The sequence below is a fragment of the Oryctolagus cuniculus genome, chromosome 16 (assembly GCF_051225735.1).
Source record: "Oryctolagus cuniculus isolate XC-2025 breed Fujian yellow rabbit chromosome 16, ASM5122573v1, whole genome shotgun sequence".
NCBI lineage: Eukaryota > Metazoa > Chordata > Mammalia > Lagomorpha > Leporidae > Oryctolagus > Oryctolagus cuniculus.
In genome coordinates, this window is record NC_142882.1 from 66,108,871 (window position 1) to 66,133,689 (window position 24,819).

The 24,819-nt window shown below is 46.2% G+C and overlaps 2 long non-coding RNA genes across 17 annotated transcripts in view; both read right to left on the reverse strand.

The window, feature by feature from the left end:
• Positions 1-18,043, reverse strand: part of LOC103349454 (uncharacterized) — a 165,708-nt gene extending 147,665 nt beyond the window's left edge. For 3 of the 16 annotated variants that reach the window (XR_016222659.1, XR_016222651.1, XR_016222649.1), the window contains exon 1: positions 17,642-18,039. This is a non-coding gene — a long non-coding RNA (uncharacterized LOC103349454). Of the gene's footprint in view, positions 1-15,502; positions 16,085-17,641 lie in introns of those variants that run through there. The other 13 variants (XR_016222660.1, XR_016222650.1, XR_016222658.1 and 10 more) reach the window with 11 other exon arrangements.
• A 2,296-nt stretch (positions 18,044-20,339) lies between these two features.
• On the reverse strand, positions 20,340-24,244 carry LOC149121798 (uncharacterized). Its single transcript, XR_016222665.1, has 2 exons — positions 24,120-24,244; positions 20,340-22,972 (listed from the first exon to the last, which is right to left on the reverse strand). It is a non-coding gene; the product is annotated as an uncharacterized LOC149121798 (long non-coding RNA).
• Positions 24,245-24,819: the final 575 nt, after the last annotated feature.

Here is a 24,819-nt window from a genome sequence, read left to right on the forward strand (position 1 = left end):
TCCTCTCTCTGTAACTCTGCCTTTTAAATAAAAATAAATCTTAAAAAAAAAATAAAAGTTATAACCAGAGATACCAAGCCATCAATAGCAATGGCAGTTAGGAAAGGGTTTCTCTGTAATTTGAGGTCCTTCCAGCTTTGATAATTACTGTTTGTTCTTGAAAATTCACCCTGAAGTTCCCCTGAGGGGACTGGAAAGATGCATGTATTCCTTGCTGGAGAAGCAGGGAATCTACTGGGAGAGAACAGAGTGATTGACCAACACTGGCCTCCACTGAGCTGGGTGACACATACCAAGTGTTCCATGGAAAGTGTCTCTATCACATTAGAAAGGCTACATTTGAGGGCAGGAAAGTAGCAAGTTATCAAAAAGAGGAGAGTCGACCCAACTCCAATGCTAACTAGGCCAAGTAAGACATCTCCTTTGCATCACAGTCTTTTACCAATGAGAAACCAATACTTCAAAAGTTGGTACCAACAGCAAACTAGTGGTGATGCCAAGATTTATATTTTGATCTCCTAACACTATGTTAATTTTTCTATGATTTTCCTATCTTAACTTCAGTTTCTACAAGCAATGTTTAAAGAGTCCATTTGAGGCCTTGAATGAAAGATAAACCAGCACCTGCCCCTTGGGAGCTTCCAATTTTACCATGAAAATAGCAAGGGAGTGGCAACTCCATCCTTCTGAGCTCACAGTTTACTATAAATCAAGTTACCTATTCCATCCTTGGGCAAATAAAATAACAGATTAGGGCCAGCGCCGTGGCTCAGTAGGCTAATCCTCCACCTAGCGGCACCGGCACACTGGGTTCTAGTCCCGGTAGGGGCACCGGATTCTGTCCCAGTTGCCCCTCTTCCAGGCCAGCTCTCTGCTGTGGCCTGGGAAGGCAGTGGAGGATGGCCCAAGTGCTTGGGCCCTGCATCCACATGGGAGACCAGGAGAAGCACCTGGCTCCTGCCTTTGGATCAGTGTGGTGCGCTGGCAGCAGCACGCCGGCTGCGGGGGCCATTGGAGGGTGAACCAATGGCAAAAGGAAGACCTTTCTCTGTCTCTCACTATCCACTCTGCCTGTCAAAAAAAAAAAATAACAGATTAGGTCTTTTGATGGGTTTTGTCCTCACTTTTTTCTTCCCAAAAACTGTGCTTAAAAAGCCTACTAGTCCCTTTGAGTTTTTCTTCTCTTGGAGCCAGTCTCCTGGCCACTCCTCCAGGAAGTCTCTGACTTAAATAAATCTTGCCCCCTTTTTTTTTTTTTACATTCCATACTTCCTTTAATGACTTAGTGTTAAGAAAAGAGGTGCAGAATAGAGAGGAGGAGGTATATGAATTTACAGCTGAACCAAATTTATTCAGAGAGAAAATAAATTTATAGTGGTAAGTGACCAACTTCTGGTGTGCACATTGATGGAACATGTGGTAGAAGGCCAAATCTTACCTTTAAATACAAAAAGAAAAAAGAAAAACAACAAACTGGCAGCTAGGAGTAATATGTTTTCCTGTAGGCTATGAAAATAAGATTATCTAATAACATTTCGACCTTTGATTCAACTCTTGGAAAAGATGATAATGTGACTTCTTTGGTGCTACTGCTCTTATAAGCTGAATGAATTTCAATTCAATGTAAAATGCCTTAAATAATGTTTAAGAGAAAATGTTGAAATGAGTGGAACACAGATGACTAGAGAAAATAATTACTCCTTGTTTTTTGGCCAAAGAATCACTTGATTTCCATGCTACATTATCAAAATGACTAGAACACAGCCAAAGATACTGGGATAGCCAGTCCTCTCTACAACCTCCTCCTCTCTGTCTTACACAAGAACCTGAAACAAGGAGGGAGTAGAGGACAAAAGGAAAAAGGCACTTCATTCTAGTTCATCACCTCAGTTTCTGGTGCTAATGTGTTTTTCGTTCACCCCATTAGAAGGCCCAATGTTAAATTTGGATCTATGAATGAAGAATTATCAAACAAGATTCCACCCTTACTCCCTATACAAAAATGAATTTACAATGAATCAAGAATCTAAATCTATGACATGATATCATCAAATTACTAGAGGAAAACATCAGGGAACTGGCAAGACATTGGCATAGGCAAAGACTTCTTGGAAAAGATCCCAGAAGCACAAACAATAGAAGCAAAAATAGACAAATGGGATTATATAAAGCTAAGAAGCTTCTGCACTGCAAAGGATATACTCCACAAAACGAGGAGGCAACCTACAGAATGGGAAAAAATATTTGCAAATTATGCAACTGATAAAGGATGAATGCCCAGGATCTATAAAGAGCTCAAGAAACTCAACAATAAAGCAATCCAGTTAGGAGATGGGCAAAGAACATGAACAGACATGTTTCAAAGGATGAAATACAAAGGGCCAACAGACACATGAGAAAACACTCAGGATCGCTAGCCATCAGGGAAATGCAAATCAAAACCACAATGAAGTTTCACCTCAACCCATTCAGAATGGCTATCATCCAAAAAAATCAAAAGATAACAAATGCTGGTGAGGATGTAGGAGAAAAGGTATCTTAATATACTGTTGGTAGGAATGTAAACTAGTACAACCATTATGGAAGACAGTATGGAGATTCCTCAGAAATCTGAAAATAGATCTACCATATGACCCAGCCATCCCACCCCTAGGAATTTACCCAAAGGAAATAAGCATATGAAAGAGTTATCTGTACCCCCATGTTTATTGCAGCTCAATTCACAATAACTGATATGGAATCAACCCAGATGTCCATCAACTAATGGTTAAAGAAAATACAGTGTATACATATACATACACACACACACACTATTCAGGCATAAAAAACAATAAAATCCCATCTTTTGCAACAAAATGAATGAAAATCATCATGCTTAACAAAATTAGTCCTAGAAGACAAATATCATAGGTTTTCTGATATGCAGTAGTTAATATAAAATACAAAGAAAATGTATAGGAACAAAATGTATACCTTGTGATTTCATTGTTTTTAGCCCTCATTTACATTCCTGTGGAACTGTGGTCTTTATACTTCTTACTTGTTGAATATTATGTTTAGTAGTGGATTAAGCCTGTGAACATAGAATAGACTGAAATTATGTTGTAAAATTTTTAAAGAGGAGGAAGGAAGGGGATTGAGGGAAGGACAAAGGGAGAGAAGGAAGTATAGTTATCTTCTTAGAATTGTACCTATGAAATATATGAAATCTGTTATCAATTAAAAAAAAGGTTCATGCTCAGCTTCCCTTTAACAGCAGGAAAATACTTTCAAACCTTGCTGAAATGGCAGCAACAACACACTTTGTGTAGCTGCTTGGGTTTGATCTAAATCAGCAAGATGGTGTTATGTTGATATAGGGTACATTACTTTGATCAAAAGTTCTATTAAGATAGCCCCTGGTATTATAGTGTAGTGGGTTAACTTGCTGCTTATGACAGCAGCATCCCACATTACAGTGTTGCTTCAAGTCCCAGTTGTTCTGCTTCTGGTCCAGCTCCCTGCTAACATGCCTGGGAAAGAAGCAGATGATGACCCAAACACTTGGGTCCCTGCCACCCATGCAGGAGACCCAGGTAGAGCTCCTGGCTTCAGCCTTTCCCAGCCCCAGCAGTGTGTCCATTTGTGGAGTTCACCAGCACATAGGGATTATCTTCCCCTTCCATCTCTGTCTCCCCTCCATCACTCCGTCTTTCAAGTAAATAAATTAAAAAAAAATAACCTTTAGTGATGTATGCTATTTCTCTAAGAAAGTGTCCATAACCACTTTGCAAGAGATCCATGTACATCAAGCAGCAAGCAAGATGCTCAACTATTGGCCTGTTTGGGTTTTTTGTTTGTTTTGTAGACTTGATTTTCAGAAAGGTAAAGCTAATGGCAGAAATCTTAGATTTTTTTTAAAGGTTTATTTGAAAAGCAGAGTTACAGAGTACACAGAGATAAGGACAAAGAATCTCCTGCTGGGTCACTCTACAAATGGAAACAGGAGCCAGGGCTGGGACAGGCGGAACTCAGGAGCCTAGAACTCCATCTGGGTCTCCTACATGGGTAGCAGGGGTCCACCTTCTGCTGCTTTCCCAAGCATATTAACAGGGAGCTGGATCAGTAGTGGAGCAGCCCAAGCTAAGTGGGTTTTATGATCTACATAAAGGTAGCCAATCACCAGCTACCATCTGGGAGTCTGTAAGATACATTCTTTCCAACTTAAGGGGTACTCCACTTACAACTGGTCTTGTTCCAGTTTTGCTTACGCTAATTAACAAACTTATATTCAGAACTCAACAACTTCTGGGAATAACTGACCATGCAGGGGACACAGACATTGGTGGTGACTGAGACTGCTCCAGCTCACAAAGCAAATTTGTTAGATGAGATAGACTTTCACACCTGGGACAGGCAGGGCCTATACTACGCCCTCATAAGCTGGAAGCAGCTATAGAAAAATATGATTCTGGACCCTTCAAAATCCCTTAGGATTAAGGGAATGGAGTCTCTGAGGAGGGAATGTCATAGGCAGGCATACAGAATAAAATTGATAAGGTTTGTGAGCTGGAAGACCACGCCTTCACCACAACACTGTGTGACCTCATGCCCCTACCTGGCCACACCTGTGTGCCCACTGGCCAGATTAATTAACCACTCCCCTTTGGAAGTGGATTAAAGGCCTGAAACACAGCGGGACTGGCCCTTCTGCCCTGGACCTGCTTGCTGCCCCTGCACCTTCAGGGCACGCAGCTTTCGGGCCACCCAGACTTCCAGCCACCCACTCCATGCTTTCTAGCTTGCACACTCCTCCATATGGCTGGCTCCTGGTACTTGGTATGAATCCAGATTTCTCTTTCTTAGATAGAGCCCTCACTCTCCTATGTATTTCTCTCACTGAATGAAAAGCTTAAAACTTAAAAGAAGTGGAGCAGCCAAGACATCAACTGACACCCACATGGGATGCTGGTGTCACCGGCAGCAGTTTCAGCCACTAGGCCACAACACTGACCCCTCGGACACTTGTGAAAACACCCTTCCTTTCCCAAACCTCCCCAAAAGCCACTTCCCATGGAATGCCCCCATCATGGTTCCAGTTGCTCTGCCCAAGCAATCAGCTGCCCGAGTACCTGACTCCTTCCGGGAACGCTTAGTTGTCTCTAATTTTGTTGCCTCTGGTTTTCTGGTTCCCAGGTTTACATTTTCCTGCAAAAGGACTCTTTGCTCCACCTCTCACTCATTTCCTTCTGTCCCCTTAGAAGTCCAGTGCAAGGGTTTAATTTTCTTTGTTAAATCTATGGTCTCCAGTTTGAGATTTTAGAACAGCTCTAGAGCAAAACACTAATGAGCACAAATGGAGACTTCTAGGAATGTGGAATTGCTTTAAGTAATAAAATCTGAGCTGGTGGGGATGATTTTACACTGTCTTCTCTAGAAAGAAAGCAAAAGAAAACACCCCGCGGTTGGCGCTGTAGTGTAGCCAGTAAAAGACGTCGCCTGCAGTTCTGGCTCTGGTTCGAGTCCCAGATGCTCCACTTCCAATCCAGCTCTCTCATACGGCCTGGGAAAGCAGTGGAAGACGGCCCAAGTCCTTGGGCTCCTGCACCTGCGTGGGAGACCTGGAAGAAGCTCCTGGCTTCGGGTCCACACAGCTCTGGCCTGCTGAAGGCAAGACTGGACCCATTCCATAAGCGATTTCACATGAATTTTGTTTTCGTTTTCTTTCAGAAAAACCACTTGGGGTGGTGTTGTTGGGAGGGGTCACTTGAGATCCCAGTAAAATTACAGCATGATCTGTATCTTCAGGGAGCTTCAACTCCCCAGGAAAAGTATCCACGCAATTCGATAGGGACAGTCCTTAGTGTTTGCTGCATGGTAGGCAATGTTGCGTGCCCTTCCTTCAAAACAGCCTTTAGAGAACATTGTTCATCGGGCCCTCAAAGGAGGGACCTTTCTCTGGAGGGAGGAGAGAACTTGCACTTTGATTAAGGCCTTGTCTAAATAAGGTCGGAGCTGGTGAACTCAAGAGGCTTCCATAGCCTTGGCAGCTCATGACAAGAGCCTCAGGTGCTCACTGACGTCATAAGTAAGAGTGTCAATTGTTAAATCAACAACAAGAGTCACTGTGCACTTGCTCCCCATGTAGGATCTCTGTCCTTAATGTGTTGTACTATGCAAATTAACAGTAAAACTAATATTCAAACAGCACTTTATATTTTGTGTGTCTATGCGGGTACAATGTGTTGAAATCTTTACTTAGTATATGCTAAGTTGATCTTCTGTATATAAAGATAATTAAAAATGAGTCTTAATGAAGAATGGAATGGGAGAGGGAGTGGGAGATGGGATGGTTTGAGGGTGGGAAGGTGGTTATGGGGGGAAAAAACCGCTATAATCCAATAGTTGTACTTTTGAAATTTGTATTTATTAAATAAAAGCTTTCTAAAAAAAATGACCAAATTCATGTGCAACTCCCTAGGGACTATATCCGGTATGCTCTCCATTGCATTGTAATAAATGTACACTTGAATATACGTGAGCAATCAGCACATGCAAGGTCATACAAACACAAGTACGAAATATAGTATGTGTGATTTGTGTAGACAAAATAATCAATGTACTTTCATGAGTATTTTAATACTATCCTTGATTTGTGAATTTCAGGTGAATTTTTTTTAATTAAATATTTCCAGAGTAAAAAAATTGTTCATTCTGGGCTGGCGCCGTGGCTCAATAGGCTAATCCTCCACCTTGCAGGGCCGGCACACCGGGTTCTAGTCCCGGTTGGGGCGCCGGATTCTGTCCCGGTTGCCCCTCTTCCAGGCCAGCTCTCTGCTATGGCCAGGGAGTGCAGTGGAGGATGGCCCAGGTGCTTGGGCCCTGCACCCCATGGGAGACCAGGAAAAGCACCTGGCTCCTGGCTCCTGCCATCGGATCAGCACGGTGCGCCGGCTGCAGCGGCGGCCATTGGAGGGTGAACCAACGGCAAAAGGAAGACCTTTCTCTCTGTCTCTCTCTCTCACTGTCCACTCTGCCTGTCAAAAAAAAAAAAAAATTGTTCATTCCCCCTACCACAGCTAAGTGGCCCAATTGCCAACTTCAGTCCTTTAGCGCCACCTGGTGGTAACTTCTCTAATCGCTTAGCCAATAAAATAAAAATATATAAATTTCTTTTTAAGTTTTATAGTTCCACAAAAGTCTGATTACACAGTGCCACGTTCACATATGTAAGCAAGGTTCAAATTAAACACTTTTAGTGTTCCCATGAACTCAGTGAATAACAGGACCTTGACATATAGTAAACACTACAGCAATCTTAATTCTTATTGTCAAAATTGTTATTACCAAAAGAATTCAAAAGATAGGAATTTAGTAAATTTTATAATATCCATATTAGCTTTTTCAAAATATCAATGAATTGCCTTTTATAAGGCACAAATAGTTACTTGAAAATCCAGTAAATACTATCACAATGTTTATTCTTAGCTAGATACCACCTCCAAGTCACTAAAATGTTTAAGGCAAGCTACATGAACATATCCATAAGTCAAGGCTAAGGGAAAGGGTTTTTAATATATTTTAGAATATTCCTGCAAAATGAACCAGTGCCCATCTCTCCCTAAAAAAGATGAGAAATAATAAATGCTTTGATGGTTTCAGAATTATCAAGGGGCCTTAAATTTAGCATTCTGGGGCAGGGGTTGTGATGCAGTGGGTTAAGCCACTGCTTAGGACACCCGCATCCCTGGTTAAGTCCTGGCCCCTCTGCTTCTGATCCAGCTTCCTACTAACCTATCCTGGAAGACAGCAAATGATAGCTCAAGTGCTTGTTACTCACATGGGAAACCCAGACAGAATGCTGGACTCCCAGCCTCAGTCTGTCCCAGCCCCAGCCCCTATGGACATCTGAGGAGTAAACCACTGGATGGAGAGAGGAATAGATGAAGGGAGGGAGGGAGGGAGGGAGGAAGATGGACTCTACTTTAAGTAGAAAATAAATAGGGGCCAGCATTAAAGCATAGAGGGTTAAGCCACTACCTAAGAAGCCAGCAACCCATATGGCCTTCACACCATCGGTAAGTAGGGGAGTGATGCTTGTAATATACCATATTGGCTCAAACTTGTTTTTTTCTCAGCGTGTGATATTTGTAGGCGATATTGGACACGTTTCTCACGATGTAGGAGACATCACGGTGACAATTTCAAGAGAGGAGGAGGAGAAAATGAATCAAGCTACCTTTCTTTAGTGCAAATGAAGGCTGGTACAGAAGCTCCAAGAACCACAGGGACTTTCCCCCTTAATCCATCTGACAGACCTAAAGGCGCCAATGACAAAGCAGTGAGAACAGGTCTTCCTTATGGTAAGAGGATTAGAACCAATGCCCTCCAGCACCTGCAACTTGAGGGAAAAGTGCAACCCCATTGTAGAAGGCTGCCTAGCCCTCACTGTCTGTGACCCTGGGTGTTATGTGGTCAGTGCAACCCTCTTTCTCCCATTAGCCCTGATATTTTTAGTGCACTATTTTGCAAAAATAGATTTGTTTCAGGAATGCATAGATGACATGTGATGTTACAACAGAAACATTTATCATCACCCTTGTTTTACAGCTTACAAAAATGAAGCACCAAGAGTCAGGTAGTATTTCCAACATCTCACAGCAATTACATGATGTAGCCAAAACTTACAACCACATCAGCTTCAGTGGTCTTCTGATGAAGTACTTTATTGCCACTAGATATATTTTAAATACATATTAACATATTTGTTTTTAAATTTTTTTGTTTTTAAATATGCCCACAAATTGTGTCATTCTCTCCTTTAAAGAATTATTTGTATTTATTTGAAAGGCAGAGTTAGAGAAATAGATCTTTCAACTGTTGGTTCACTGCCCAAAAGGCCGCAACAGCCAGGGCTGGGTCAGGCTGAAGTCAAGAGGCGGGGGCTTCTTCCAGGCATCCCATGTGGGTTCAGAGGCCCAGGTACTTGGGTCATCCTCCGCTGCTTTCCCAGACACATTAGCAGGGAGCTGGATTGGAAGCAGAGCAGCTGGAACTCAAACTGGCACCCACACAGGATGCTTGCATAATAGGCAGTGGCTTAACCTACTATGCCACCATGCCAGATTCTCTCCTCTTTAAGATAGTTTGAAGGGTCAGCTCTGTGGCACCCACTTGCAGCGCCGGCATCCCATATGGGTGCTGGTTTGAGTCCTAGCTGCTCCACTTTCAATCCAGCTCCCTGATAACATTCATGGGAAAGCAGTGGAAGGATGGCCCAAGTCCTTGGGCTCCTGAACTCACATGGGAGACCTGGAAGGCGCTCCAGGCTCCTGACTTTGGACCAGCTCGGCTCTGGCCGCTGCAGCCATTTGGAGAGTGAACCAACAAGTGGAAGACCTTTCTGTCTCTCCCTTTCTAACTTTACCTTTCAAATAAATAAAATCTTCAAAAAATATATTTCAAAAAAGTAAATAAAAGATAGTTCGATCAATTCTATAACATTGGTCTTGGTGATAATTTCCTGGATATGACCCCCAAAAGCAAAAATAAAACAAGTGAGATGGCATCAAATCAAAAAGCTGCTGTGCAAAGAAAACTATCAACCTAACAAGAAAGCAACCTACAGAACGGGACAAAATATGCGCGAACCATGCGTCTAAGGTGGTGTTATTCTTAAAAATATTTAAAGTACTATTATTTTTTATTTATTTATTTATTTTTGACAGGCAGAGTAGACAGTGAGAGAGAGAGACAGAGAAAGGTCTTCCTTTTTGCCGTTGGTTCACCCTCCAATGGCCGCCACGGCCGGCGCACCACGCTGATCCGATGGCAGGAGCCAGGTGCGTCTCCTGGTCTCCTATGGGGTGCAGGGCCCAAGCGCTTGGGCCATCCTCCACTGCACTCCCGGGCCACAGCAGAGAGCTTGCCTGGAAGAGGAGCAACCGGGACAGAATCCGGTGCCCCAACCAGGACTAGAACCCCGTGTGCCAGCGCCGCAAGGCAGAGGATTAGCCTAGTGAGCCGCGGTGCCGGCTAAAGTACTTCTAAAACTATACAACAAAAATAGTAACAGCTTTATAGCAAAAATTGGCAAAGAGCAAAGCTGCAGTAATTAAAATAGCATGGCATTGGCATAAAAACAGATCAATAGACCGATGGAACAGATTAGAAACCCTGGAAGTAAATCCACACATCTACAGCCAATTGATCTCTGACAAAGGTGCTGAGAACACACTCGGCGGGACCAGCGTTGTAGAACAGGTTAAGCTGCTGGTTCGAGCCCCAGTTCCAGCTCAACCTCAGTTCCAGCTCCCTGCTAAAGCGCCTGGCAAGGCAGCAGAAGAGGGCCCAAGTCCTTGGGTCCCTGCACTCCCATGGAAGACCAGGAGCTCCTGGCTTCGGCCTAGCCATTGTGGCCATCTGGGGAGTGAACCAGCAGATCAAATCTCTCTCTCTCTCCTTTTTCTCTAACTCTTTCAAATAAACAGAACTGAAAAGAAACATGCATTGTGAAGAATATGGTCTTTTTAATAAATGTAGCTGGACAAATGCAGAATCCATATACAGAAAAAAAAAAAAAAAACTAGACCCCTGTATCACCAAATACAAAAATCAATTCAAAATAGATTAAAAGCCTGAATGTGTAAGACCTGAAACTTTGAAATTATTAGAAGGAAACAGGGAAAACACTTCAGGATGTTGGAATGGGAAAGGATTTTCTAGATCCAACCCTAAAAGCACAGGAAATAAAAGTAAAATAGACAAATGGGATTCATCAAACTAAGAAGCTTTTGCATAGCCAAAGGAACTGTCAAAGTGCAGCGACATCTTACATAATTGGAGAAAATATTTTCAAGCTCTATATCTGACAAGGGGTTAATACACAAACTATATAAGGAACTCAAGTTAATAGCAAGAAACAATCATCCAGTTAAAAACGGCAGTGGAGGGGTCAACAGTGTGGCACAGTAGATGAAGCCACCTCCCGCGGCACAGCATCCCCTATCCGACTCCCAGCTGCTCTGCTTCCTTTCCCTGCAATGTGCCTGGGAAAGCAGCGTAATATGGCCCAAGTGCTTGGCCCCTGTCTCCCTGTGGAAGACGCTGATAGAGTTTCAGGCTCCTGGCTTGCGTCTGGCCTGGCCCCTGCCATTGCAACCATCTGGGGAGTAAATTAGTCCTTGGAGGAAAAAAGTCTCTCACTCACTCCCTTACTCTCCTTTTGAAATAATTTTTTTTTAATGAGCAGAGGTGGATCTAAACAGGCATTCCTCAAAGGAAGATATACAAATGGCCAAAAAGTACATGAAAAAGTGTTTATCATTAATCATCAGGAAAATGCAAATTAAAACCACAGTGAGCTATCACTTCATTCCAGTAAAACTGACTTATCAAAAAGACAAATAATATCAAGTGTTGGCAAGGATGTAGAGAAAAGGAAACCCTTGCACACTGTTGGTAGGAATGTAAATTAGTACAATTTGTGTGTGTTAAATGGTATGGCAATTCCTCAGAAAACTAAAGATAGAACTACCATATGACCCAGCAATCCCAATCCCGGGTATATAACCAAGAGAAATGAAATCCAGCTGTTGAAGAAACATCTGCACCCCCATGCTTACTGCAATATTCATAATACCCAGGAAACGAACACACCTAAGTGTGCATCAACTGATGAATGGATAAAGAAAATAGAGTACATATATACACAGTGAAATATTATAAAGTTGAAAACAGAGGCCGGCGCCGCAGCTCACTAGGCTAATCCTCCACCTAGCAGTGCTGGCACACCAGGTTCTAGTCACGGTCGGGGCGCCAGATTCTGTCCCGGTTGCCCCTCTTCCAGGCCAGCACTCTGCTATGGCCAGGGAGTGCAGTAGAGGATGGCCCAAGTGCTTGGGCCCTGCACCCCACGGGAGACCAGGATAAGTACCTGGCTCCTGCCATCGGATCAGCGCGGTGCGCCGGCCACAGCACGCTGGCCACGGCGGCCATTGGAGGGTGAACCAACGGCAAAGGAAGACTTTTCTCTCTGTCTCTCACTGTCCACTCTGCCTGTCAAAAAAAAAATTTTTTTAAGTTGAAAACAGAACTACAATATGATCTAGCAAATCTACTTTTAAATATTCAGCAAAAGAATTAGAACAGGATCTAGATGAAATATTTCTTCTCCCATATTCATTGCAGCAAGTGAAAAAATACACTGAGCGATGAATGGGCAAGCAAAACGTGGCAAATACATACAATGGAATATTATATATCATATTCCTTTTAAAAGAAGGAGATTAAGAAGCTAGCATTTTTGGCACAGCCACTAGGACACCACTTGGGATGTCCACATCCCATACCAGAGTGCTTGGTTAGGTCCCACCTTTGCTTCCAATTCCAGCTTTCTGTTACTATGCAACCTGGGCAGAAGCAGGATATGGCTCAAGTTCTTGGGTCCCTGCCAACCCTGTGGGAGACCCAGATTGAGTTACCAATTCCTGGCTTCAGCCTGGCCCCAGCCTGGCCCAGCCCCAGCTGTTGCAGGCATTTGGGGAGTGAAACAGGATTTGGAAGACCTGTCTGCCTGTGTGCTTCTTTCTGCTTTGTCACATAATAAAAAATTTTTTAAATTTCACATAATAAAAAGGAAATTGTAGTATGCTACAACATGGATGAATCTTGGTAAAAATAAGCCAGACACCACACATATAATGCATGACTTCACTTACACACATATCTAGAGCAGTCAAACTCACAGAAACAAAGTGAGATGGTGATGGCCAGGGGTCTGGGAGTGGGGGAAATAGGAAGCTGGTGTGCAACCAATAGTTTTAGATAGATGGAGTCCAGAAATCAGAAATTTGCTGTACAATATGCAGATAGTTAACAATATTATACATTACAAGTGGCTGATAAAGATACAATATAAAGTTTACCCTAACAGGCAGAGAGTTAGACAGTGAGAGAGAAAGGGCTTCCGTTGGTTCACCCCCCAAATGGTCACTACAGCCGGCACTGCGCCGATCCGAAGCCAGGAGCCAAGTGCTTCCTCCTGGTCTCCCATGCAGGTGCAGGGCCCAAGCACTTGGGCTACTCTCTACTGCCTTCTGGGGCCACAGCAGAGAGCTGGACTGGAAGAGGAGCAACCGGGACAGAACCGGCGCCCCAACCGGGACTAGAATCCAGGGTGCTGGCACCGCAGGCAGAGGATTAGCCAAGTGAGTCGCGGCGCCAGCCATATTGTATCTCTTTCACCACAACTCTTTTAAAAATAGAGAGCTTGATCTTCCCCACCCCCTTAGGTGTGGACCAGACTTAATTCATTCTAACAGGTAAAAACAGGGAGGAAGAATAGTGAACAACTACATAAAAAACTTGGACCACATCAAAATTACAAACTTTCTTGCAACAAACAGTATCATTAAGGAAGTGAAAAGACAACGTAGGATAAAATGTTTGCAAATCATGTGTCTGGTAACCTTCAGCATATAAAGAACTCATACAGCTCAATAAAAATGGGCAAAAAATTGAATAAGCATTTCTCAGAAGATGATATACAATGATCAATAGACACTAAAAGTTACTCATCATCATTTAGTCATTAGGGAAATACTAATAAAGAGCACAATATGATACTACTTCACATCAATAGTATGGCCATTTAAAAAAAAAAAACAGGTAACTGTTGGTGAGGATATGGGGAAACTGGAACCCTCATACACTGCTGGTAGGAATATAAAATGGGGTAATTGATTTGGAAAACAATCAGCTAGCTCTTTAAAATGTTAAGCATAAAGTTACTCCTAAGTATACACTCAACAGAAATGAGAACAAATGTCCACACAAAAATTTGCACTTAAATGTTCACAGAATTATTCCTAGTATCCCAAAAGTAGAAACAACTCAAATGTCCATCAACTGGTGAGTAAACAAAATCTATTACCCATAAAATGGAATGCTATTCACCAACAGAACAAGTTTTCAAAACAGCTACAACATGGATAAGCTTTGAAGACATTATACTAAGTGAAAGAATTTAGAAATAATGGTATGATTCCATTCATATGTCCAGAACAGGAACATTTAGAGACAAAGTAGATTAGTGGTGGCCGTCAGGGGGTAGAAGAGAGATGAAATGGACTGTGACTCCTTATTCAATAATATACAACATAGTCCCGTCTCTCCTGGATCTCCTGCTCAGGAGGAAACCAACTGTCATGTAGGAGGAAGTCCACATGGCAAGGAATTGAGGCTTCCACCCAACAACCACGTGAGGGGGCCACCCTGACAGTAGTTCCTTCCATCTCAGCCAACATTGAGACCACGCCCCTGTGCAAGACTCTCACCCAGAAGCACCCACTAAGCCACACCTGGTTGCTCCCGACCTCAGACCAGGTGAAATGATTAATGTTGATTACTCTAAACTGCTGAGATTTGGGATAACTTGTCATACCACAAGAGACATTCTCAAGTAAAAAAGTATGGGCAAAACATTATACACAGTATGGTTTGTTTGTTTAAAATATAACTGAAGCCGGCGCTGTAGCTCAGTAGGTTAATCCTCCACCTGTAGCACCAGCGTCCCATATGGGTGCCAGTTCTAGTCCCGGCTGCTCCTCTTCCAATCCAGCTCTCTGCTGTGGCCCAAGAAGGCAGTGGAGGATGGCCCAAGTGCTTGGGGTCCCTGTACCTGCATGGGAGACCCAGAGGAGGATCCTGGCTCCTGCCTTCAGATCAGCTCAACTCCAGCCATTGCAGGTATTTGAGGAGTGAACCAGCAGATGGAAGACCTCTCTGTCTCTCCCTCTCAGTCTGTAACTGTCTCAAATATTTTAAAAATATATATAACAGTGCATGCAGTGAGCTAATAAGTGTGCATATGTAGAAAAAATTGCTATCTTAGGTAGAATGATCATTTGCAATTTTCCTTTTCACTTCTATTTGTACTCAATTTTCTACAACAAATCTCGTTTCCGTAATAAAAAGAAATTGAGGTTACTTTTCATTTTCTATACAGTAAACATAGGGAAAGGAAGGGAAAGCCATTAACAATTACTCAGGTGTGAGATGAGGGCTTGGGCACAAGAACAGGTGAAAAAATCGGAGCACAAGCAAAGCTGTGATAGAAGAAAGAGGCAGACGAGACGGATGACCTATGGGGTGAAGGGACAGGGGAATGCCAGCTGCACCGAGACCTCAGTGACTGCATTCCATCACCTGTTCTGCAGGTTCAAGTCTGAATGCATGGTACCTAGTACTCCAGCACAAGTGCTCACTCTCCACTGCCGAAATGTTTATCCAACCCACTTCAGGGCCACCGAGAGCCCCTTCAGCCAACAGACGTAAACCTCGCAGGAAACGCCCTAGTTTCTCAAGACAGACGAAAGAGTGCACTCTTATGAACATTTGCCTTAACTCCTAGGACCCTCGCCAGAGCCAGGTGCAGGCTGTGGCTCCAAATAAACCCCACACCTGTTGCACAGCTACTATTTCACGCCTCCCCGTGCGCGCACTGCGTTCCACCCTTACATACCAGTATAAGCTGCAACTTTGTGCGGGAGTCGTTTTTGTCGTTCGGAGAAAGGATCATTGGTGATTGAGGAGACTAAGTTTAATGGCCAAAATGTCTCAATTGGTTAACAGCAAAGCTTGGCCCTAAACCCACTGAAGCTCCTGCTGTCCCAAGAATCAGAACAAACCCTCTAGCAGCTGCTGTCTGAGCACTCCTCCCAGGCAAGACCAGGTGACACTGCTCCTGTGCCAACTAAGCTTGGGAGGCTGGCCCAGCCCATGAGTACTTCCGGGAAAGGCTCTGTCGCACCTGCGGTAGCTATCAAAACACCAAGAATTCAAAACCAAAGGCACTGGCAGGCTGTAAATAATCTTCAAAGTCTAATCCGGTCCACTCTTATTGCAGGAAACCAGGGAGACCCCAATTCCTCATACGCATTACAATGCAGACCTTTGTTTATATAAAGGCTATGACTACAAGAACAACAAAAATCCAGTTGCCCCTCTTCCAGGCCAGCTCTCTGCTGTGGCCAGGGAGTGCAGTGGAGGATGGCCCAAGTCCTTGGGCCCTGCACCCCTTGGGAGACCAGGAGAAGCACCTGGCTCCTGCCATTGGATCAGCGCGGTGCGCCGGCCGCGGCGGCCATTGGAGGGTGAACCAACAGTAAAGGAAGACCTTTCTCTCGGTCTCTCTCACTGTCCACTCTGCCTGTCAAAAAAAGAATAACAAAAAGAGCTCAGGTACAAGCCCAGGGCTGGGGGGGTCTCTCGCCGAGTTGACCTCTTTCCCCATTTTCACTAACGCGAAGTTGGCAGACAACTGTTTTGTCACCGAGGAAAACTACAGCACTGCTGTGAACAGGTTCCCAAGTTGGCTGAGGGGATATTCACTGAATAGGAGCCTCCGCAGGCCGTGGAAAGACGTTCCACAGATAGCGGTGTCCAGAGAAGGAAGACTAGGAACCATGTGTTCCTCGGGGCTGGCGGCGGGTAAAGAAGCCCAGAGCTGCACGGTGCACCCCACCTCAGAATGCAGACCGTGAGCAGCGATGGGAAAAACAAGGCGGGGAGGGACTCCCGAGAGCCCCTCACACGGAGCAAAGAGGGCCTTTCCCAAAGCAACCTTCACACTTCCTCCCTGACAGCCTCATTTCCCACCAGCGATTTCCACTAGGGAGAAAAAGCTTCCAACTTGCCAGAAGTTTGAGGGCCTTCGTCGTTAGTTTCTTAACGTGCGGAATGAGCGGGGGTCTTGCACCAGGGGCGGCCCTCCCGGTGTGACCCTACACGCCCCCGTGCGTGTGCGCGCGCACACACACACACACACACCCCGACACACACATTCATGCCTCCCCTTGGGTGGCCCTGCGGACCCTTCTTTAAGCTTCCATGCACCTCCCCCTCCACTTTGCCCTACCGTGGCCCACTCGGGTCCTCGTCTTCCCAGAGAAAGATTGAATGGATGAACACACTTAGGGGCCGGCACTGTGGCTCACTAGGCTAATCCTCCGCCTGTGGCGCCGGCACCCAGGGTATTAGTCCAAGTTGCTCCTCTTCCAGTCTCTGCTGTGGCCCAGGAGGGCAGCGCAGGATGCTCTTCCAGTCTCTGCTGTGGCCCAGGAGGGCAGCGCAGGATGGCCCACGTCCTTGGGCCCTGCACCCGCATGGGAGACCAGGAGGAACCACCTGGCTCCTGGCTTCGGATCGGCGCAGCACCAGCCGTAGTGGCCATTAGGGGAGTGAACCAACGGAAGGAAGACCTCTCTTTCACTGTCTAACTCTGCCTGGCAAAATGAAAACACTTAGGAAGAAGTAAAGAACATGGGAGAAAAGTTAGCTGGTGGCTAGACAGAAGGCAGGGAGGGAGGCCGAGCCGCCCACGCGGAGGTGGACAGGTGCCAAGCTGTGCTCCCTGGTGACCAAGCACAAGCCGGGGTCTCTTCTCATCCTCTCTTGAAAATAAGGAAACTGAGGCCTGGAAAAGCTTGCTAACTTGTCTAAAAGGACACATTTGAACCAGACCCACCTGCCCCTGACTATGGAATTCAAAATAAGTGGGATAGGTGAGGAGGTCCCTAGGCCCTGCTAAGTGTAAAAGTTGTGGCTGAACGCGGTGCTCCCAGGGAGTGGCTCCTGGGGCTGGGGCCTCCCCCGTCCTCACCTTTGGGCCACAGGCTCCCGGGTTTGTCTGCGTTTGAGTTTGCCTCCTCATGGCCTCCACTGGATTGCCACTCCTGTTTTGCTTCTTCCTCCTGTTCCTGTGCTATCCGGCCATTCCTCCGCTACTCTCAAAGGCCTCCACAAATCTCTGCTAAAAAAAAAAGAAAAAAGAAAAAACTCCGAAGAGAGGCTTTATTGAAGGGGTTAAGATGCCACTTGATGGGAGTGCTACTGCTTTGCATCAGGCTCTGCTCCTGACCCCAGCACTCTCTGGGAGGCAACAGGTGCTGCCTCAAGTACTCCGATTCTTGCCACCCACGTGGGAGTCCCACGCAGAGCTCCAGGCTTCACCCAGCCCCAGCTGTTGCAGGCATTTGGGGAATGAACCAGCCGATGGAAGATCTCTGTGTGTCTCTGTCTCTCTGCCTTTCAAATAAAATGAGAATAAGTAATTTCTAAAAATTTTAAAACACCCCTTTTAAGAGAAACAAGATATAAACAAAGGCAATCAAAAGAAATGTGCCAACACCTGGTGACAGGGTGGTGGCAGAGCAGCTCTGATGGCCTTAACTATGGGCTGGTTTGGATGTGACCCCAGAGAAGGGTCCCAAGCCCAGCTCCATTTCATTTCCCTGAATCAAACTTGATGTGCCATTGGTTTCCTGAATGACAATGGGCAGTCTTTACCCTGCGAAGTGTGTGATAACAGGATCTCCATGAGGTGTTTTAGAAAGAGTTTGAAGTGCTTGGGTGAAAAGAACCACAATACTATCTTTTCTTTCTGGAATGTCAATATCTCACACCCACTTTTCAGCTACCTTTTAAGAGCAACTGAAGTGTGTTGAGCTCCAAAGCTGCTGACTTGGAATAAGAAATCACTCACTGCAAGTACTTCAAGGTTTTTAAAACACAGCTAAAGGAGTCCTTTCAAGGGTTCTCTCCTGAGCCCTATTGAGGTCCTTGAGAGCCTGGATTTTCTCTTGCGGGATGGATTTTCCTCACCCCATAAGAGAACTTCAGCCCGCAGGTCACACGTCCTGAGCATTGGCTAGACCTGGGTCAAATCCTGCCTTCAGGGGCTAGCATTGTGGCATAGCAGGTAAAGCCAACACCTCCGCTGGCAGCATCCCAGCTGCTCTGCTTCCCATCCAGCTCCCTGCTATGGCCTGGGAAAGTAGTAGAAGATGGCCCCAGGGATTGGGCCCCTGCACCCATGTGGGAAACCCGGAAGAAGCTCCTGGCTCCTGGTTTGGCCTAGCACAGTGCTGGCCATTATGGCCTTCTGGGGGAATGAACTGTAGCTGGAAGATCCTTCTCTCTCTCTCTCTCTCTCTCTCTCTCTCTCTCCTCTCAACCTCTCTGTAACTCTTTCAAAAAATAAGTAAATAAATCTTTTTTTTTTAAATCCTGCCTTCAGCACTGATCAGCTACAACATCATGAACAAATTACTTCACCACACTGCCTCTATTCCCTTGCCTATGAAATGGAAATAATAGAAACACCTGCACCCCGTATCAGAGTGCCTGGGTTTGATTCCTGACTATTCCTGATTCCAGCTTCCAGCTAATGTGTATTCTGGGAGGCAGCAGCTGATGGCTCAAGTACTTGGGTCCCTGCCACCCATATGGAAGACCCACATGGAGTTCTCAGCTCCTGGCTTTAGCTGGGCCCAGCCCCAAACAGTGCAGGCATTTGGGGGTGGGCTAGTCAATGGGAGCCTGCTCTTTCCCTCTCTCCACATCCCACCTTTCAAAAACATGTTTATGGAAATAATACTACTACTGTCATTAGGATGAAGCCAGATAATGGGTGCAATGTGCCTGGTAAATGTGAATTGTGACTCCACGTCACTAGCAGCCACCATGGCATCACCCTCGGCCGTGTGTTCCTGTTCCTCACACACCCTTCCCTGGAGCAGACACAAGAAGCCTTTTGTTAGTGAGAGGGCTCATTTTGGGCCGAGCACAGTGCTTTGGGAACTTGGTTTTATTGACAGAATCTCTTTTCAAGGCTTTCCCCTGGCTTCTGCAGGGATGGGATTGTCTTCCTTAAAGCCAATTACCCTCCAGTATTGCCGAGGCCACCTCCATGTTCCTGTCTGTGGCTCCACCTGGCCACAGTTGCATGTGACAAGAGATAAGACTCCACATGGCTGGGAAGCTGGGCACAATGGCATTTGTGTCAAAGAAAAAAGAAGAATGAGGCCGGCGCCGCGGCTCACTAGGCTAATCCTCCGCCTTGCGGCGCCAGCACACCGGGTTCTAGTCCCGGTCGGGGCGCCGGATTCTGTCCCGGTTGCCCCTCTTCCAGGCCAGCCCTCTGCTGTGGCCAGGGAGTGCAGTGGAGGATGGCCCAGGTGCTTGGGCCCTGCACCCCATGGGAGACCAGGAAAAGCACCTGGCTCCTGGCTCCTGCCATCGGATCAGCACGGTGCGCCGGCCGCAGCGCGCCGGCCGCGGCGGCCATTGGAGGGTGAACCAACGGCAAAAGGAAGACCTTTCTCTCTGTCTCTCTCTCTCACTGTCCACTCTGCCTGTCAAAAAAAAAAAAAAAAAAAAAAGAAAGAAAGAAAAAAGAAGAATGAAACACTAAAAACTCCTGCCTCAACCTCTTGGTTTCTGCTCTTTGCAAAATGTAAGTCCTTATTTGTAAGGTGTCCGGCGTGTAACAGATCTTCCCAAGCAGACAAATCAATTAATTCACAGGCTTTTATTGGGGTTCCGCTCCCGGGCAAGGTTCCCCGGTCCCAACAGAGCAACAGAGCGGGGGCCGGGGAAGTCGTGCGTCAGAGATTGGGAGGGCTCCTTTTATAGATTCAGGGCATGGGGGTTAAAGGTTGACGCAGGTCTGATCCTCATTAGTTGACCTTTAGGCACCCGCAGGGACCTTGACAAGGACTTTCTTCCCCGGAAGTAGGCCTCTCCATTCCTAGAAGTATAGGCCTTCCCTCCTTGTGGATCCCGAAGTTATCATCCCGACCTTTTGATGATAGGAAAGGGGGCGACGATGAGTCTCTGGCAACTTCCTGCTGACTGGGGACGTCGTCTACAGGGGCCCGCTGGGGGTATCTTGGGGCTCCGCAGGGACAGGCATGTATGGATGGAGAAGCATTTGGTTGACTGCCTGGTTGCTGAAGGCCGTGGTTCATTCCATTATCACCTGCTATAAACACTTAAACAGACACTGTAGTATATAAGTCAGGGTGAGAATAGCAACCAATGATCCTAAGAGTGGCATTAACCAGGTAATGAAAGGATTTCATAGAGGAGAGGAAATGAGGGGGGGGTCTCTGGACCCTTGTGAGGATTGTTTGATGGACATGGTTTAAATCTGATCCCAGCCAAGACTGAGAGAAAGGCCACTCAACTTTTGCATGTAGAGGGGTTTGTCTGTAGAGAAATTCTGAATAATCATGCAAATTAAGTGGAGGAGAGGACCATCAGTACACACAGGTTGATAGCAGAGCCACTGATGTTTGAGTAGAGGCTATGATTACAAAGGAATGAGACCCAAGTGGGCTAGACAGGGTCTAGAACAAAGGACAGAATCATTACTAGAGGACCCAAGAAAGGTGCTGTCTAAGCCATGACTAAGTTTGCTGATTGAGAGGCAAATAAAACCTGACAGAAGGGGCTTGATAATAATCTGGTAGGCTTTAGGCCTTATAAGTTAAGAGGCCCAGACCTATCTCTTCATAGGGTACATCCTAAGGGAGGTGTGAACCTCCTTGGCGAAGGCACCCTGTTGACTTCCATTACCTAACTGGCCTGGGAGAAAAGCTGGCCAGGTAAAGGCAGGTGGCATCTCTAACAGGAAATTTACAGTTCTGCCTGCAGTGCTGCTGATCCTACTTGGCCATCCCCTCAGCTGTGGTGGTCACTTTGGAAGCTGGGCTGAGTGAAGGGCTTTTCAGCTTAGAGCCAGCAAGATCCGTGGCTCTGACCTGAAGTCCTTCGACTCCAGGGCAGGTCCATTTCCAGTGATCCAACTCTTGGCTGGCAGAGCTGCCAGGGCTCTTCACAAGCTGACTTCTGCTGAAGCCCAGGCTTACCACATTGAAAACCACTGCAGTGGACTGGTCTGTTGGGTCTCCTTGAGGGCAGATCACTGTGCAGAACAGCTATTAATAGGTCTGCCACCTATCTTTCCATTTCTGATGCCTAGCTTTCTCTTCCTCCTGGTTTTTGTTAAAGCAGACCAGAGGATGCAAGTCAAGGGGGTGCTCAAGTCCCAGATCACTTACTGACAATAGCAATATCAAATGAAAACTTAGAAAGCAGTTTCAATCATTAGATAACAAATATAGCAGTTTTGATACTAGCTTTTTAAACTCTTTAACTGTTTTTTTGACTTACCAATTGATTCGAATTACTTTCTGCTGTTAGTAACCTCAGCTAACCATACTTTCTCTCAGTTGGTACCTGTAATACATTATTGGCTTCATCTGTTTACAGTGCCATCCCAAAGTACTGAGTACAATAGAAGTGGCTGGAAAAAGTCCATCAGAATTTATAGGAGAGCAGCTAAGCACAGAACCAACAACGCTTTAGTTTTATGAGCAGCAAATCTGATATATAAAACTGTGGATGACAAAAGACTTTAAGTTGCCACATTTAAAATTATAAACTCATTATAAACTCAACAAGAGGCACATACTTCACATAGCATTGTTGAAAGCATCTGTAGGATTTTACAGAACATTTAACTCTTTAGGCCTCTGTGGCTTTCTTCCTTCAAACTCAGTGTCTTTTTACAGTTGCATTTTTCCTAAGAACACCTTAGGCCCATGATGTCATATTCAGTTGGCCATGTAGGGCTTAGGCACTTGACCTAAAACCCAGCAGACCAGAGGGGTGGGGTGAAGAAGGGAAAAAAGAGAGAGGAGAGTGTAAGAGAGACAAGAGAGGAGAGGGGCTAGTGAGGAGAGAAGAGAGAGATGAGAGGAGAGAGTGGGCAGGAGAGAAGAGAAAGGAGACCAGAGGAGGAGGCTAGAGAGCCACGTGTCAGGAACAGGTCCTTTTAAAACTTTGCCAGAGGGCAGCCAGGGAAGCAGAAGCAGGGAATCCCATTAGGATGGGGGAGGGGGGGAGCCTGACACTGGTGGTTGGGCCACATGGCTACCTGGCTTCCAGTAATGGCGGCAGGGAGAGGCAGGACATGGGGTGGGGCAGGGCGGAAGAATGCACATCTGGGGGCGGGAGGTTCCTGGCTAGCTGTGGGGTCCCCAGGAATTCAGGAGGATCCAAAAAGGTGGAAGGTGGAGAGTTCAGCAGTAACACAGAAGAGGCGTCCTTAGGAGGTGGGGGCCGATCTTGGCCTGCAAGACCTGGGCTGTGGAGCAGACAGAGAGGAAATTAGAGGAGAAGAGGGTAGGACTGGAGCGAAGGTCTCAAAGCCTGGACATAGGGACCTCTGACCATTTTCTCTCCCTGTGGCAGAAATTCTCAAGGTAATTAGGCCATGCCTGGGTGGAGTAGAAGATGAGGCATTTACTCCGTAGGTCCTGGGCCAGTTCCAGTTTCTTCAAGTCCTTTAGGAGGCAGGCCAGAGGGCATTTTGAGTCCCACCCTCAGGATTGGCCAGATCCCATGGTCTCCCCGGTAGCCCGGATCTACTGAAATTCGGTCAAGGCATCCCCTCTCCCGGACTTCAGCAGACGGATTAGAGGTCAGTCCTCTATGGGGCCAAGCCAGTGGCAGGACGTCTCCAACAGCCGCTGGGAGGCTATACAGCGGAGAACAGAGCCCACGTGCGCACAATTTGGAGGTCTCTGTCCTGACGGAGAGCTAGCCAGAGATCGCAGAGACTGGGCCAACCCAGAGGAGGGAGGGAGAACAAGGGAGGAGTTACAGTTGGTCGAACATGGTCCGTAGTTAGTCTGGGGCACCAGACAGGTTCAATGAGCGACGGGGTCTCGAACCCAGAAAGGGGAGGCTCTAAACCTCAGCTCCCCAGTTTCGGCACCATCTGTAAGGTGTCCGGGGCATAACAAATCTTCCCAGGCAGACGAATCAATTAATTCACAGGCTTTTATTGGGGTTCCGCTCCTGGGCGAGGTTCCCCGGTCCCAACAGAGCAACAGAGCGGGGGCCGGGGAAGTAGCGCGTCAGAGATTGGGAGGGCTCCTTTTATAGATTCAGGGCATGGGGGTTAAAGGTTGACGCGGGTCTGATCCTCATTGGTTGACCTTTAGGCACCCGCAGGGACCTTGACAAGGACTTTCTTCCCCGGAAGTAGACCTCTCCATTCCCGGAAGTGTAGGCCTTCCTTCCATGCGGATCCCAAAGCTACCACTTATGGGGTTTGGGAGAGAGCAGGTTTAGAAGGAACAGGGCAGGAAAAGACTGACATTGCGCAAACACGACCAGGACCACTCCTAGGGTGTGTAGGATCCAGAGGAAAAAAATATTTGCATGACTTCTATATAAACGGTCATATTAGCACCCAATTTTCCATAATCCACAAAAGAAATACTAACCAGCCAGCAGAAGACATCTGCTTGCTAAATCTCCAGACAGCACTCCTAGAACTGGGGTCCAGGCCCCAAGAAGACAGGATGGGCATGAGACTCAGAGCTTCTGGTGCATCTAGTTGACTCCATGTGAGTGGTAGAGGAAAGAAAAATGCCATAAAGGAGAGAAATGAGCACCTGGTTCCCAATACAGGGCCATGGAGTTTCCCCCCTCCTCCCTGCCCCTGGATGGCTCTGCTGTCTCCTCCCTATCCTAGGCATTAGAAGGGAAATTTAAAAAGTTTAGGGAAGCAAAGAGTGGAGCCCTTTGAGATATGGGGCTAGTCCAGGATCCAGTTAGCCTACGTCTCAGGACAAGGCTTATTTCATTCCAAAACCTCCATGAAAGTTTCTGACTCAGACCCCGAATGAATGCCACTCCTTCCTCCCATGGGATGTGGACATCATGGGATTCTCCTAAATTCCAGGCCACACAGTCTCTGTTTTGTTAACCCAGTATCTTAAGGATCAGAGCTATGGACCAGGAGTGCAAATATTAGTCCTACAAACTGTTTCCTATTAGTGACATGGCAGACAGAAGCAAAAACAACGAGGATTGAATCTAGCTTAAGAGCCAGCCAACTCAATTCTGTGAGGAACTATTAACAAATTCAGGGTTTTTGCTTGAAGAGTTACTAGTCTGGACACACAGGACTACCCCTAACAT